Below are 15,795 nucleotides of genomic sequence, written 5' to 3'. Positions count from 1 at the left end.
TCATCCTGATTTCTTTTTGAGAACTCCTGGGATCCCATGCAGGCTGCGCAGGCTGATTGGCATGCAGATTTATGGGGATGGTGAGAAGAAAGATCTGCTCTTCACGGATTTCCCCACCTGCCACTCCCACTTAAACATGAACAAATTCTGAAGGAATCCACCAGGCTGCCCTGCTTTCCGCCCCGGCAGGCTGGCTGCTTGTTAGCCTTGCAAAAGAAAGTAGGCAGGGGAGGGCAGGATAGCAGCTGCTCAGAACATTTCAGGGAGGGCATCCCTGAGAGGAAGCGCAAAAGCAACTGCAGAAGTGGTAGCCTGGTGCATCCTCCAGGTAAGCTTGTGATGCTGATATGTGATACATCTCTCTCTGGTTCAAAAGTTGTTTTGTTTTTAAGACAGGCTTTGTCAGGGACCAGCTGCTCCACAAGTGCTGGTAGCGAAGGGTGACAAAGAGGCAGGCAGAGCCATGCCCTCGCCAACAAGGACACAGGACCACAACACCCCAACAAGGAGAGCTGCACAGGACTGGGACAGTGCAGATGGCCAGCCAGGGGACCTGTGGCCACTGCACCAGCCCCACCAATGAGACTAGTAGGAGGTCAAGCCAGGGAGCCAAGCCAGTGGACCAGGGTCAGCAAGGTGCAAGGCCAGGAAGCACATATCTGCAAGATGGCTTAGGCAAGGCCAAAGGAGCAAGAGCCTGAGCTTAAATGCAACTCCTGAGCCAAGGAGGAAGAGGTGCTCCATGAGGCATCTCACAGCTTTCTCACAGCACAGCTGTTTTCACAGGAGTTTCATCCAAGGCTGCATGGCTGCACCGTGGCAAAACCAACCCTGAACACAGGCAGCTAAACCCTGAGGAGCAGGGTGGAAAGAGAGTCTCCCCTCCTCACACAGGGTCCTGACATCCTGCAGCATTTTTAAGACCTTCTTCTCACTTAATTTTTAAATTTAAACAGCTCCAGCCTCATGGTAATACGATATTTCATGGGTTCTCTATTATACTCATCTCTGAACCCATTGCCCTGCAGATTACGGACCTGGAAAACTTACTGCAAATAGCAATGTATCAGGCATGCTAATAAAGTTGATTTCCTTCAAATGCTCAGTTGCCAGTAAGCAGAATAAACATGTATTATGAAATGATATTCTTCTGACTTGCTCCTCTCAACAGGGCATTGCAACCGCAGAAAGTATTAGAAATGCAAAGCTCTTAGCCTTGTCTTGGCTGACTGCCTTGCCTCCAGTACAACGTGCTGCCAATGGGGATCTGTGATTCCCTGTTCCCATTCCTGCTGAGTCTGCTTTCCAGTTCCAAAAATGGAAGTGGCAACCACACAGTCCTCCTCTGAACCTTCCCTTCCAAACCTCCTTCTGGGACTACTTCTAGTAAAGCAAGCAGCAGAAAGGGATGCGACAGAGCAGCTGTGGTAATGAGGATGGAGGCTTTGTGCGGGTATGTGAAAGAGGCAAGGCTTTGCTCAGCCTTGACCTTAATGCTGTGCTAGCATCTTAACTCTGTTTGTTACCATGTGAACTTGAGATGCCCACATTGGCAGATGTGTGCAATGTTGTGAGAACCAAGTGTGAAATGTTGTGAAGTGTCCAGATGGAACATGTTATAAATGGGGAAAATATCACTTAAGTTATGGGAGCAAGGACTGCTTATACTCAAATGAGCTTGACAGTTCCCAAGGATGAACTCCCATCTTTCAGTTTCCTCTCTCTTCCTCTCTCCTTTTGATCTGATGTAGTACCAAAATGACCAAGAAAGTAGAAAAGTCAGATTTTGGGAGCACGCTACACTGACAGCTCTGTATTTGTGAGGGTGAAATCTGATTTGATTTGAATTGGTCAGGAAAAAATATCACCCTTCTTTTCCTTTGTAAATGTGCTACCTATTATATTTGATGTTGATTTTTTTTAGCTTTGGGTGTTGTGACGAACCAAGGCTGAGTTCTGACAGACCTGACAATCTAAATGCCATCTTCCTATAAATCCACTCAGGAGCAGATGCAGCCCTCATGTTGGTGAGCCAACCCATGTCCTGTCTTGTCTTGTGGCAAATGACAGGCGTGAGACTGCAAACAGGGCTGCAGACGGTGAGCCAACCTCTTCTCTGAGGAGCTGAGCCAACCTCTTCTCTGAGGAGCGTTGCAGATCCAGTTGAGTGGCCTCTTTCTGGCCGATGGGATGAGAGGGCTGGGGAGCTTGGGACTAATGCAGGGAGAGAGCTAAGCACCCTCACTGTGTTTCTTTGCTTCCTTACTCCATCTGCAAGCTGCTGTTTTGCATTCAGAGCTGGAAAAGGGTAGAGGGAGTACTAATGCCAGAGTCCTGGAAGCTGTCGCTCTGCAGAACTGCTGTGGTTTGTTCAAATCCCTTTTAAGTGCTATGCTTCTCAAACACCCTGAATCAGGGTTGGGCCCCAGACAATTTGCCCTACCCATGCATAGCTAACCTCACTTACTGCAAATATTGCAAAATTTGTGCAGGCCTTGTATACCCACGTGGTTTCTGGTATCTGTGCAAAGAATTGTTGTTTGGACTCTAAATGGCTTTATACTCTCTGGGTGTTTTTTTAACTGGGTATGCATCTCCTCTTGCCCTATATGTGCCAGCAGTTACAGAAGACAGAAGCTGTGGCAAATGAGCTAGATACTGTGCAGAGTGCAACTGCTGCTCTTGGGCAGCTCTTCCTGGGATCTGGGTACGTTGTGCCTCTGCAGATATCTCATCAAGGAGTTCTGAGGTGAGAACTCCTCATTCCCCCTGGTTTAGATTTTGCACAAGTTTTTATAGAAGTGAATTGCTTGCCAGTACTACAAAGCCATTATTATGCTCTATGCATAACAAAGCCTCCTATTTGTATTAATTGCATACCTGGAAACTTCTGTAAAGTAATGTGTGCTGTGATTCTGCGTAAATATGTAGTGGCAACACCCAGAAAAATGGCTCAGAATTTTCAATCCTTTTACAATGCTTACAGTTGCCTATTTTTTACCTCATTAGGGAAAAGCAACATTTAGAAGACTCCTATACTCTGTCCTCTATAGCAGAGGAGATGGAATATAAGGTCGTTTAACTTGCATTGTAAGTAATCCTAGATTTTTTATTTTTAAATGTGCAAGGTCAAGTTTCGTCTCTCTGGTAGTTAGTGAGTTGGCTGCTTCAGTCACTTACCAGTGAGAGGACCACTATCAGTTCTTGAAAGTCTGGTGGTTTAGTCTTAGCAAGAAATCAAAACAGATAAATGAGCTTTCTGACCTAGGGAGGTTTTAAAAAGTCCTCTGACCCTGGTATCGAGATAATTCTTTCCTGAGGCTGGAAAAAGCTCTCTGCAAGGAGCTTGCAGTTTAAAAGCACTGAAGCTGAACTCCTCAGACACAGCTGCTCTTTACAGGCTATTTTGTTTCACAGTCTTCCCTCCAGTACGGTTCAAGTTTCATGGTGATTTCAACAAGCCCTTACAAACAGCTGCTGCATTTTAACAGAAAAGACTCCTGGTTTCTACCACTGCTGAGCTTTCCCTCTGAGCTACTGACAGAATTTAAAAAAAACAAACGTGGTGTTTCGTCATTATCTCATTTTCAGAATATGATTTTTGGGACCAGTCTGAGCTAATTGAACTTCCCTCTTATGACACTGGGATTGACAGTATTTATAGCAACCTAATTTAAGTTTTCACTTCCCCAAATAGATATGCTGTTAATACTAAGTTTAAAGAAGTACTTGGATCTCCCAGCAGGTTCAGTTTTCTGGACTAGAAGGCTATTGTAGCTGGTATTTAGCCAGCTGCTGGAAGACAGCCTTGTGCTCTCAACAGTTCAGTTGGTGAACTGGCAGTAGTGTTTGCTTTTCTCCCTTCTTAATCAATTTGCTCATGTTAAACTGCTCTGGAATTTCAGTCTATTGGCAGAAATGAATGTGTGCTGTAGGCTACGGATTTGTGAAGTTAAAAAAAGAAATTTTAGGTGCTATAAATTTAAATGACAGGTTTCTTCTCTTGGGTGAGCTGTGAGTAGCAGGGAAAGTTTTTGCACCTCATGATTACGAGCATCCCCTCACCACCCATCTCCACCTCCCCCCTCCTCAAACCTCTTTGAAAATGAGCTAAGCTTCTTTGTTATAGGTGCTGATTTGAGATACCATGTTTGTGTTCTCATGTTTTTCATTGTATCCAACACTTGCCAGGAGGCAAAAGAAAAGCTAAAGTAATATTTGGTCAGCAGGTCACAGTATCATCATCTGCATTTTGATAATGAGTCTTTTAATCTCCCTTATGTCACACCTTGCCTTTTCAACAACCGGTTACCTTCCAGCTGCGACCGTAGTTTCAGAAAAATAAGTCCTGTTGACATCTGATGATCTCAATCATAAACCAGGAGGTTTTTGCAGACTCTTCACAAACTTATAAAAGAATTTTTGAGGTGGAAAAACAAAGTAATTCCAGATTGTGGTGCAAAGAGACAGATTTTTATTAAAAAAAAAAAAAAAATCTTTGCAACCCTTCAGTGTTATCTGTCCTAAAGCAGCAGCCATGCTGTTTTATTCCATTTTCTTGAGTGCTTCCACATTCATAAAGGAGAGTGAAATAGCCACTGTCAATGGTTTAATGGTAGTCCCCAAACTCTTGATGCTCTTTAGAAATTTTCCTCTAACTATCCAGCAAGTGGTCCTTAATTCTGGTTCTGTAGCTTTTGAGAGAAATAGGCTAAGTGCTGTAGCTGAAACAAAACTTCCAGGTTTTGGCTAGGATTCATATCATGACCAGGGGTAAAGGATCAAGATTTATTACTCACTCATGAGCTCTGTTGTTTAGACGCTTTCCTTGCTGTTCATGAGGAGACTACAGCTTACATGAGTGCAAGGCGGCTTACCCATGTGGAAGCTGTGTTTGTTAGGTAACTCCAGTGCCAGCAGCCATGGTGCTCAGCAGGGGTAGCCACTGAAGTCCCGCATCTGTGGAGAACTGCTGTGTCTTCCTGTGAAGATGCAGTTCAGGCCAGAAACATTGCCATCATCCAGACTAACCAAATCTGGTTATATACTTCATTTGTCCCTACCACACTTCCAGTTTTTGTTGGGCAGACACGGCTGTATGTGGCACACACAGTATTCCTGCACAGTCCTGAACCTTGTCTTTTTTTGTGACTGCAATAAGCCTAAACCAAAGCCCTTACTTGCATCAGCCTCTGATCAGGACTGCAAAGCAGCAAGGTAAGATTGCATAGGGCTGAGACCCTCTTTCTTCATTACTGCTTTGTGCTAAGGACGGACAGACCCAATGTGTGTTTCCTACTCTAGTTGCATGCTCTGAAGGTATGCAAGACTTACAACTGCACAGGGACCCTCCACTATTTAGTGGTCCTGGGGAAAAAAAAAAAAAAGTCTAGTTCATGCTAGAAGACAGTCCACAAAAGGACTTACTGCTAGCATAGCCAGAAATGAATTATTATTCCAGTGTAATTATGCCCAGAAATATAATTGCTGAGACAAGTTTAGACTTTCAAAACTGTGATTTTAGCAACTTCTTAAGAAATGTAGTATCTCTAACCTATGTTTCTCCAGGTGAAATTTTGGATATGCAGTGCTAAGATGAACCTGCTTTGGTTTTGCCCTCTTCCTCTTCGCTCCCCACCCCCCTCAAAAAGGTCACATGCCTGAAAGCACTCAGCTACCTTTTCCTTCATTATCTCATATAGGAAGCACAAAGGAAAAGGAAGACCTGCGTAAAACTTTTGATCCATGTCTCTTCTGAAGCAGACTGTTTAGGAACCCAAAACACACTGCTTTTCCTAAAACACACTCATCCTAAATGGGATTGCCCTACAGGTAAAAGAAGTTTTTGGTTCAATTAATAAAATTTTAAAAGGAACCTGTCTGGGATACCATATTCTGTATTGGTGTCAGACACTAAAGAGCACAGGCTGTGTCTTTGGATATATGTGAGGCTGCCTTTGATGTTAATGTATTAAGGGACAAGAGGCCTCAAGAGAAACAAATGCAGTTGTTCCCTGTTGTGTTTGCCATCACTGGATCTTCACATTAATTCTTGGTTGTAGTCAGCATTGTGTCTTGCTCTCCAGCCGCCAAGGTAATGCTTCACATGAGAAGAGGTAGAGGGCTGCTGTCTACAAGGGAGACTGCAATTAAGATTTATTTCACAATATGATACCTAAACTTATTTTGCAATATCATACTTAACATTCTTACTTAAAATGTACTTAATATGAACTTCATATTTTCCTTTTAGCATTAACTTATTTCAAGAAAAACAGTTCTGCAGCAACTCAAGTAGATTTGATTATACCATCTTGGCTTTCAAACACATGTTTGAGAGAGACTCCATTTCTCTGTCAGAGAATACAGTAATTAAGGCAGAACTATTTGTTTTCATGTCTAATTTCACCTTATTGCTAAGGCCTTGTTTTTTGTTTTTGTTTTCTGTTACTGTCCTGTCAGCCATTTACCTCCAGGAATCATTGAAGTGACTGGAAGGACAGCTGATCTTTGTTCTTTCTGCAACTAATTTTGTTAGCTGACAACAGAAACCTTCTGTTTCAAGAGATCATGCAGGAGGACGTCTGTCTTCTTTATGTGCTCTAGTGCTAAGCAACCCTTCCTCTTGCATTGCTGGTTGTCCTGGATTTGCTTTGGAGAAGAAAAAAATACACTATCCTCCCTAGCCCTTCCTGTTTTCTTTAATAAATCTCTACTGAAATTTGAAAGAGTCAGAGAAACTCCTTGAGATGGATATAGGGTCTCAACTAAAATTCAACCTATTTAAGAGAATGGGGACTTAGTATCTGCAACGACAGCAGCAGATGATTCAAATACAGTTCAAATTCAGTTGTTTGGGGGGTGCAGCCAAAGAGGTTGTAGTTGACTGATCAAATTAGACAATGCTTTTTTATTTACATTACAGGCAACAGTTTCACTTATTCACAGAACACATAAAATAACTAGTTTAAACAGACAGGATTTTCAAAATTTAGGAGGATATGCTGTTGTTTAGGGATGCAAACTACTATCCAACTATTACAATATGTGAAGCATCAGAAATTTGATAGAAGTTAATGCATTCTCCAAACTCTAAAATTAAGCTAGTTATTTATGTACTGCCATATGGATTTAGGAGCTATACGTGGACACTTTTAAGGCCAACATGAAGAAATCAATATTTCTCCACAAACTTGCTCATCCAAAAATGTGCAACCATGTAACTGTGTACAAAGGCTAATATTAAGTCCTGCTAACAGCATTAAAACTTTGAAGTTTATTTACTGTGTTTAGGGAAATCAAGGTGTACCTTGTACTGCACCAAGCATTTGGTTTATTTATTGACATCTGTTTTCTCTACAATTATTTTTCACATAGCATCATCCTGTCAATTTATTTTTTTTCCATGTGTGGCAAATAGAAGCTAGACAGATGTTCAGATTTAATGAACTGAGCCCTTTAGTAAAAACTCTTGAGGAAAAAGTGTCCTAAAAAGGAAACTTGATAAGTGATGTGCCAAAGTAATATTTGCAAGATTTTTATTCCCAGTGAAGAGCTAATGTTATCTGTTTTTTGGGAGAAGAATTTTGGTCTGTTTTAGTTCTTGCATGTATGAATGCAATGTAAATCCTGTGCATTGAAGTAACGCATGATTGGTGTCTTCAGAACTGTAGACTTACACTGCAAAGGAGTCAGTCTTGGACACGACTGCTAAGATATGCACAAAAAGTTGAGAATTAGTAGGAATACCTGTAAATTTTTGCCAGTTTTGCATGTGCAGTGGAATGCATCCAAAGGTGAAGACATTTATTGGATGTAAGTGTTTAGGAGGGCATTACTGTGGTGGTGGGCTTTCTTCTCCCATTAAAGCACAAATTTGGGGTACCTGGTAGAGTGGAGATGAGGGAGGAGGGAATGAAAATCTTCAGCTTTGTTGTCAGGCTAGAGACAACTGCACAACTTATTTCCCTTTCACTACCTAGCCTTCACATCTTAAAATCTTTAGGGGGGGTGGGTTGAGGTGTCCTACTGTAATAGTGAACATACAAACATTGAAAAATAGAACTGATAGCTAATATCACATTATGTTGAGGAGAAATAAACACACCAGTGGTAAACGTGGGCTGAGTGCAGAAGGTAGATTTCTTTATGTCTATATGAGCGAATGTTGGTGTACTTTAATATTTACGTGGTTAGATTGCTCTGGCCTGAAAGCTGTGTTCTAAGCTAGTGAAAGTCTCAGGTATTCCAGATGCTGTGGACTCCAACTCCTAAGGAACTGCCCATGCTTTCTGAGTAGTCCTGTAGTTCACGCATGAAGCCTATGTTAGGAGTCTATAGGCAAAAATTCCTTCTTTTTTTCTACACCTCCACCCCCTAGCTGCCTCTGAAAGGTGGCATAGACATTATTGCCACAGGTCAGCCAGGAGATTTAATTAACAAGTACCTGCACATGAAAGGAGCCTTGCGGAGAAGTCTGAGCTAGACATCCATTTTAGGATTCTCTGCAGTTGTAGGGGAACGAGATTTTGCGACTCAGGCAGTGATTCGCCGTTAGTTCTGTGTTACCAATAACTGTGCAATAGCTAGCTAGCTACCTAGTTTTGGTACAGATTAGTCCCTCTGTGGGAGTATATAAAGTGCTTTAACCTGGCTTCCTAAAGCAGCAAGGAATGCAGGATTATGCAATCAATCAATCAATCAATCCCTTCTTTCCTCTTGAAAGAGTTGGCTAATTTCAGAAAAATTTAACAGTGGGGTAGAAGAGTAAAACCAAATATTTTTACAAAACTTTAGGACCTTAGCAGCTGGGGGAAGAGAGGATCTATTATTGTACTGCTGGTGGAAGGGTGGTGGCATGGCAGCATCCATGCAAGAGCTGAATCCTCAGCCAAGGTCTGTTGGGCAACCGGTTTTGTGGTCCCTCTACTCATGGAACTGCTTATCTGTGAGTCTTTGTGAATCATGTAGAGGGTGTTGAGTGATGTGTTTGGAGAAAGATGGAGGATTTTTATTGTTGCTATTGGTTTGTTGTTTTTTTTTTAAAGCAAGTGATGATATGAGCCTGACTGGTCTGGAATCCTACACCATCTTTCTTGCAACAGCAGACATATTTCAGTCATCTTTTCCAGACCAGTTTGTGACAACCAAGCTAAAACCACCTCTGAAGTTTGGTGACAAAGTTAATAGCTGTGTAGATCCAGCTACACATGAGCAGGAAGGGTGCTGAAGTTTACAAGCATCCATGACAGCTCCGGTTTGATTTAGTTGCCATTCAGCAGTCCGCTGTCTCCTGTCATACGATTGCGCCTGTTAATCTGAAAGACTCAACTATGGTCAGGGACACTCTTTCTGCTCTAACAGCTTTATTAAAGGAAAGTCCAGAGATGCCCAGATGAAAGGGTTTCCCAATATTATTCTTGTCTAACTGGCAACACTGCTTTTCATTAGCATGGACTCCCCTCTTTCTTTTTCCAGCTTCATCTGTTGCTACAAGAATTTTTGGTTTGGGCTCTGTTGAATTCCCCAGGGAAGCTTGCAGCTTCTTTGGTCTCTAGCTGCCTTCCCTCAGGGGGAAGCAACCGTGCAAGACTGTAAGAACTGAAGTTCTTGGGCAACAGTTTCAAAGCAAAGACAGAAATTGCACAAATTGACAGGAATTAAGGAACAGAAAGAAAATACCAAAGATGAAATACGCAGGTAAATTCATTTTAGAAATACTTTTTTTTCACCTTAATTCTTGCAAACGGGTTGTCTACAATCTTAGCTTTTTATTTAGTTTTCTTAATTTTAGATAGACAGCAGTCTTCAAATGCTTATGGTATTTGGTGCCCTTCTAAGTTAGTTGCCATGGCCAAGGAAGTTGCAGTGGATTTGTAGACAGACCTCAAACCCTGAAACCAACATAAAATGAAAAGTGAAAGGGAAACTCCATAAACAGCAGCACAAAAATCCAAATGTTTAGTAAAAGAGTTTAGATTTTTTGCACTGTCACTTGCTAGGGTCAAAGAGGTTACTTTGGACAAAAGAGATCTTGGGGCAAAGGCGCTCTCTCGATATAGGGTAAAAGTGGTACTAATAAAATTGATACACTGACATATCGGCCCTTTAAAAAAAAAAGGGGGGAAAAAAAAAAAGGCAGGATATGGCATAACGAAAGCTTCAGTCATGTGAGAGTTGCACATTTCCTTGTTTATCCTGTGTGACCTTGACTGTCAAAGTTAGGTGTCAAGGATTTGCAGGCAATGTATCTGAAAGGTTATGTCTTTTTGAAATACGATATGCAAATACCATGTGCTTAGCAGAGAGCTGCCAAGAGCTTGCTGGTAGAAATACTGGTAGAGCAGCAGGTGGCCTATGAGCTTAGGGGTCTGGCCTTGATTGAGACCTCCAAATTCTGCCATAGTTTCATGTGGTGAACTTGGTGGATGATTTCCCCCCATGCTTTTAGACTTGTATAGACTTAGATGCCTTTGGAAGAGGGTAGGGATAGTCTCACTGTGCGCAGTGACACCCAAAACACAAGACAACCCCAATCTTTGCTAACCAGAATAAACTTATTTTGCCCTATTGTCAATACAGATCATCCAAAATACTAGTAATAAAGAAAATAAAACAGAGAAGGTAGCGCATACTTTCAATGATGTGAGGATGGATTGTGTCTGATGATCACACCTATTCATTTCAGGAGCCTGTTGCTTTGGTATGCTGCTTTCTGTTTAGTGCTCTGGTAGATGTCCAATAGCTTGAAGCAGAGTGAATAAGGTAACTGCAAAGATGAATAGATTTGTGTAAACAAACGGGATTTTGTGCACCTCAAATAAAAGCCGGGGAAGTACTCTGCTGTTACTGAAGTGAAGGAAAACAAATGAATAATGTATAAGCACCTCTATCAAGTGAAAAAAAATTGTACCTTAAGGGAGAAAAATACTCTAAGTTGTACTTAACTGTAAAAAGATGCATTATACAACTGAAAGGCTCTGGGCTTTTAAGCAACTACATAACGGACAGAGTAAGGTGGTAACTGTTCTAGGGTGTGAGGAAAATAATGCTGAGCATCTTTGTGCCCTGTGAGCTATGATCCCATCTCCTCACTGACAAAATCTGCTGGTAGGAGTAGTAAGTACTGCCATTTTCTTCCCTTCTCAAAAAAGAAGTTTAACAGGTGTCACAACTGATCTATAGCTAAGAGCAAATGAATTATAATTGCAAGTTTGTATTATGGGTCTGACTTTACCTACGGATGCTAGGAGTCTGTTGTGCCCTGCCTTTCTAACTCAGTCTACCTAGAAGGAAATACTGCTCCACACTGGGTCTGTCGACCAAACCGTGGTGTGGGAAGAGGCACACACTCCATAAGGTGAAGTTGGCCAAATGTGTTTTCAGGGAAATTAGTTTTTTCATTGAGGACAGATTATTTAATGAAGAAGTGTTGCTCTCTTTCATGACTTAGAAAAAGTGAGGGGGACTTCTGCTGAATTGCAAATGAATATGTGGTTGAAATGTGTCCAACGCAAGTATAAACTACCATTATTCGATTTGTAGGAAAATGCTAGTCTTATGTGCACTGCAAAGCAGGGATTGAGCCAGCATCTCCAGGAATACCCCAGTCCTGTGCCCTTACCAGTATACTGTAGAACCACTTTATTTACCATGAATACATTTGAAAGGCTTCATTTATTTTTTGTTTTGTCTTTGTTCCCATACAGAACAAAATCAAGTGTTAAAAGCTGATGTGGTACTGAACTATTTCCCCCTGTCCTCAAGACCTCTGCAGTTAGATGGCTTCGCAGCTCCTGGGGACTGCAGCAGCAAGGTGGCAGGACCTCTGCGCTGTTCCCTAGTGCCAGGGAGCCACACAACACCCACTCCTTTGATTTGCTTTTCCTTGATGGCTGTTATTTGCTAGAAGCTGCAATAGTAGTGGACTTCCCTTCTGTCCTCCTGGGGAACAAACATGTGGTAAAATACCTTCATTCCTTTGGAAGATGTAACAGGTCATGAAGATCTAGTGTGCAAATATGCAAAATTTTTGCAGGACTTAAGAAGCTATTAATGCTAGCCGAGAAGATGAATTTATATAGTAACTGAGGTGTGTTAATCTTACAACAAGGACAGGTGCTTTAGAAAGTTAAACCTTAAATTAAATTATTTATTCCTTTAAGTAATAATTCTTGACTGATTTTTATATATGTGTGTATATATATATGTGTGTGTGTGTGTATATAAAAATTGAAGTTTGGGTGCACCGTTCTCCATTGATTTTTTACATATTTTCTCTCCACTAGTGTCAGGGAATGGCTGCATTCTCTTTGCTTATAATATGATAAGGCCCACAATTAACCACACTTACACAGGGTGCCAGCTATTTGATGTTCTACTATTCTCCTCCTGGCATTATCTGACTTTCTCAGAAGTTAGTAACAACCGGTTGAAAATCCACCAGGAGGATTTCTAGTTAGCAAGTGGGCAGCTGCTGCTAAAGTTAACCCTTTACAACTTGTGGAAACAAGGGAGTTCCTTCAAGAGAGGAATGAAGGAGGGGTTCAGTTGTAGAGCGCTGACAGTACTTGTGTTAAGTAAACTCCCAGCAGAGCTGAGAATGGATGCTGTTGTTCATTAGGAACTGAATGGACTATTTCACAGAAACCAGTAAATATATTCAGAGCTGAAAGACTGTAGCTGCTACAGGTGAAACAGCACTCCATCTCGGCACCTGACCAAGAGGTGAGATGTAGTATTTACTGTTTCTGATCCTGTTAAACGACTAAGAGCTTTGTCTAAAGCCAGTTGAAATCTGTTTAAAAGGCTATCCTTAATCTAGACTGACTTTGTTTCCAAAATACTTCTGTGGGTTTTTTTGTGGTTTTGGTTTTAATTAATAACCTTTTTAATCTTTCTGTAATTCTATCCCCTATCCATTCCCTGTTATTGGCATACTGGATATTTTTCCTCTGGTTGTCTTTGTTATAGAACTGATAGGAACTGGCTGAAGTTAGATGAATGTAAATTTTCGGTAGTCGAATTAATTTTGAACTTTCTTGGCTGGGAGGAAGAGCGAGGTGTTAAGTAACAAAAACATGACTCCAGATCAGTTGATGTGCCACTGGTATCCATGCTAGACTTCTATGTGTTTGTCACTACTTGAAGAAAATACAAATGACAACTGTGTGGAAGTCTGAAAGAAAGCATGTCATCAACAGTGAAGCAGGAGCGTTTTTTTGTGTAAGGTTTGAAAGGAGCATCCATATTTTAAAATAAATCCTATAACTCTGCGTGGACTTTTTTTCTTCAAACCACAGCGGTCATCTCTTGGCAGTAATTCAAGGAATATTGAAATGATGCAAACCTGAAAGAAGGTAGAAGCATAACATGTCAACTTATCCCAGGCACTTCTTTTAGAGTCTTGTATAGTTGACAACAGTGATGTTGCATAATTATTTCAGCAGCAAATCCCCATGTGATTCTTTTTAAGTGACTGGTTAATGCCCAAATGGTTGCATGTTAGAAATTAAATTGTTGAACCTCTTGTAAAAAAAATCACTTGCAGCATTTTACATATTAAATTCTTGCAATGTTTAAGTGAAAAGTAAACAGCAATAACACCGCTGGTTTAGCTTTTTCCCTTCATTTAATGTATAACCAAGTATTCTCCTAGCATTTTTGTTTGTGTGTCTACTACAAAAATTCCTATATCATGCCCCTATGTTATGCTCTGGGAGTTTAGAGAGAGACCATTTAACTGAGGGGAAGTGAGGTTTAAAAAATAATTTTAATGATATTTTAGAACCAGGGCTCTCAAAAGAGTCTGGGTGCCACTCAACTTGTATTTTACATGCCTCTTCCCAAGATAGTCAAGCTGCCTAGTGGAATACTCAGACCTGAATTTGGCATCCAAAGCATCTTGGAAAATAACAGGGAGAACTAACTCGTCGTACAAAGATGATGCAGTGGGCCAGCTTGTTTTGGGGGCCAGCTAGGAAGGATGGTTAGAAGAAAAATCCCCAGATATGCAAAGATGAGTAGGTAAATTGGGGTGGAGGGAAAGGATTTAGGCATTTAACAAGAAGTACTTCTCCCTAATTGGGTGCGTCTCTCCACTCCTCTTGGAGTTAAGCTTTTTCTTGTTACATTTGACTGCCTCTTAAATCGCAGCTGAAGAGGAGACTCCTTATCTCCTAGTTCATCAATAATAGGACAACAGGTACTCAAATCCTTCTATGAGAAATCAGCACTAAAATGGTAGTTAATGCTCTTAATCTCTGAGTTTAACAACTCAGTTGTTGTAACTGTTCTGTACATTTTCATGTCTAAGCAATTTTAACCTTGATCAGGCTAAACTTTCCTATAACCATCACTCAAACAGCATATGGTCTAACTCACCAACTTGCTAGTTTTGGCCCATGTGGCATCAATAGTATAGTAAAAAACTTTAGCATTGTCTTCCTGTTTGCTTATTGCAATATATGGAACATAACATTCAATAAAAATATAAACACATCCTTTATTGTTAAAGTCAGTGTTCATTAGTAAAATTTTAAGCAGTCATCTCTGTGACCTTTTAAGTCAATCTGTTTTCCTAAAGCAACAAAATGTACAGTATGGCACATTCTCTTTGCTGATTCATGTAAATAATTGTATTTCTTCACTGTGGGAGTGTTTCATATAAAAGTTTCTAATTACAGTACTGAAATCTGGAGTTTAAGCATCAGCTTGTGTTAACATAATCTTCACTCACTATCTAGACTGTAGTGGAAAAGTGGCCAAAATAATCCGATGGGCCTGATTCTAAGACGGGACATGCCTGGTGCCTCTCAGGTCTGCAACAATGCTATAAGAAGCATAAGCGGGCAGGCCAGCAGGCTGGCCAGGTACTGCCAGCTACAGTCAGGGAGCAGCATCGTGTATCCAGGCACCATACAAACACCTGCCAGGCAGAAGTTTCTGCTCCAATGATCTGCTGGATGACGGGATACATTTTGGTGCTGCTCATTTGTGGGATATTACTGTGCTCAAATATACCGCTTGGACAGGTAAACAGCAATCTAACAGGGTGTTGGCACAGATCGGTGTTTATTTTCCTCGTAAAGCCAAAAGTATTGGTAACCTGTTTGCTGGAGTGCTATAAGTGTTTCTGAATGCCAACAGGGCAATGCAGCTATCAGAAAGCAAAAGCACTGAACTTGGTAGGGCAACCTGTGAAACCCGTCTTCACTGCTGGCTCCCTATGGGATTAGTCTCCAAAATGCAGAATCATTCCATTATGCCTGGAAAAAAATATATTATTTGTTCATTCTTTCTCTTATAGAAGAACTTTTAAAGCAATTATCCTTTTGCTTTCTCTTTTAAAAATGCTATAGCCCTCCCCACCCCCCACCCCCCACCCCCCTTTCTTTCCCACAAAACCAAAGTGGGGATAGAAAAAACCTAGGACTAACTTCACAAAAGGCATTTAACAATGGCATTAGTTCTCCAAGTGTTTCTGGCACTTGCATCACTGAGCGGCTCTCTGTCTGGTTTGCTTCCCAATTCCACCAGAAACAGCTTCATTTTTTTTAATATTACACTTCTACAGTGTTGCCTGATGCAAAAGTTCTGACTGTCTCTGACTCCAAAGAGGAAGCAGCAAAGCACCAAGTTGCCAGGGCTTCCTCCCAGCCAGTAAGACAAGAAAGAGGCTGTAGGGAAGTATGCACTTAGTACTTTCTATGGGGATCTGAGCCCAGCCTTCCTGCTTTCTGGGGGAGAGCACCCTGTCACAGGGAGAATGAAGCTGATGGATGGGTAGTTGTTACA

At 41.3% G+C, this 15,795-nt stretch overlaps 1 long non-coding RNA gene across 8 annotated transcripts; it reads left to right on the top strand.

The window, feature by feature from the left end:
- Positions 1-1,338: 1,338 nt before the first annotated feature.
- On the top strand, positions 1,339-13,511 carry LOC143172570 (uncharacterized). Of its 8 annotated transcripts, none has more exons than XR_012997361.1 (6): positions 1,339-1,453; positions 1,925-2,027; positions 2,622-2,749; positions 3,010-3,090; positions 5,703-5,832; positions 11,709-13,511. It is a non-coding gene; the product is annotated as an uncharacterized LOC143172570 (long non-coding RNA). The 8 variants fall into 8 exon arrangements; XR_012997362.1 differs by lacking the exon at positions 11,709-13,511 and adding an exon at positions 6,463-6,728 and having other exon boundaries at positions 2,622-2,707; XR_012997359.1 differs by lacking the exon at positions 11,709-13,511 and adding an exon at positions 6,463-6,728.
- The last annotated feature ends 2,284 nt before the right edge of the window (positions 13,512-15,795 follow it).

This window comes from Aptenodytes patagonicus, chromosome Z, assembly GCF_965638725.1.
Source record: "Aptenodytes patagonicus chromosome Z, bAptPat1.pri.cur, whole genome shotgun sequence".
Classification (NCBI taxonomy): Eukaryota; Metazoa; Chordata; class Aves; order Sphenisciformes; family Spheniscidae; genus Aptenodytes; species Aptenodytes patagonicus.
Note: the sequence above shows the minus strand (reverse complement) of the source record. Positions and strands in the feature narration are given on the sequence as shown.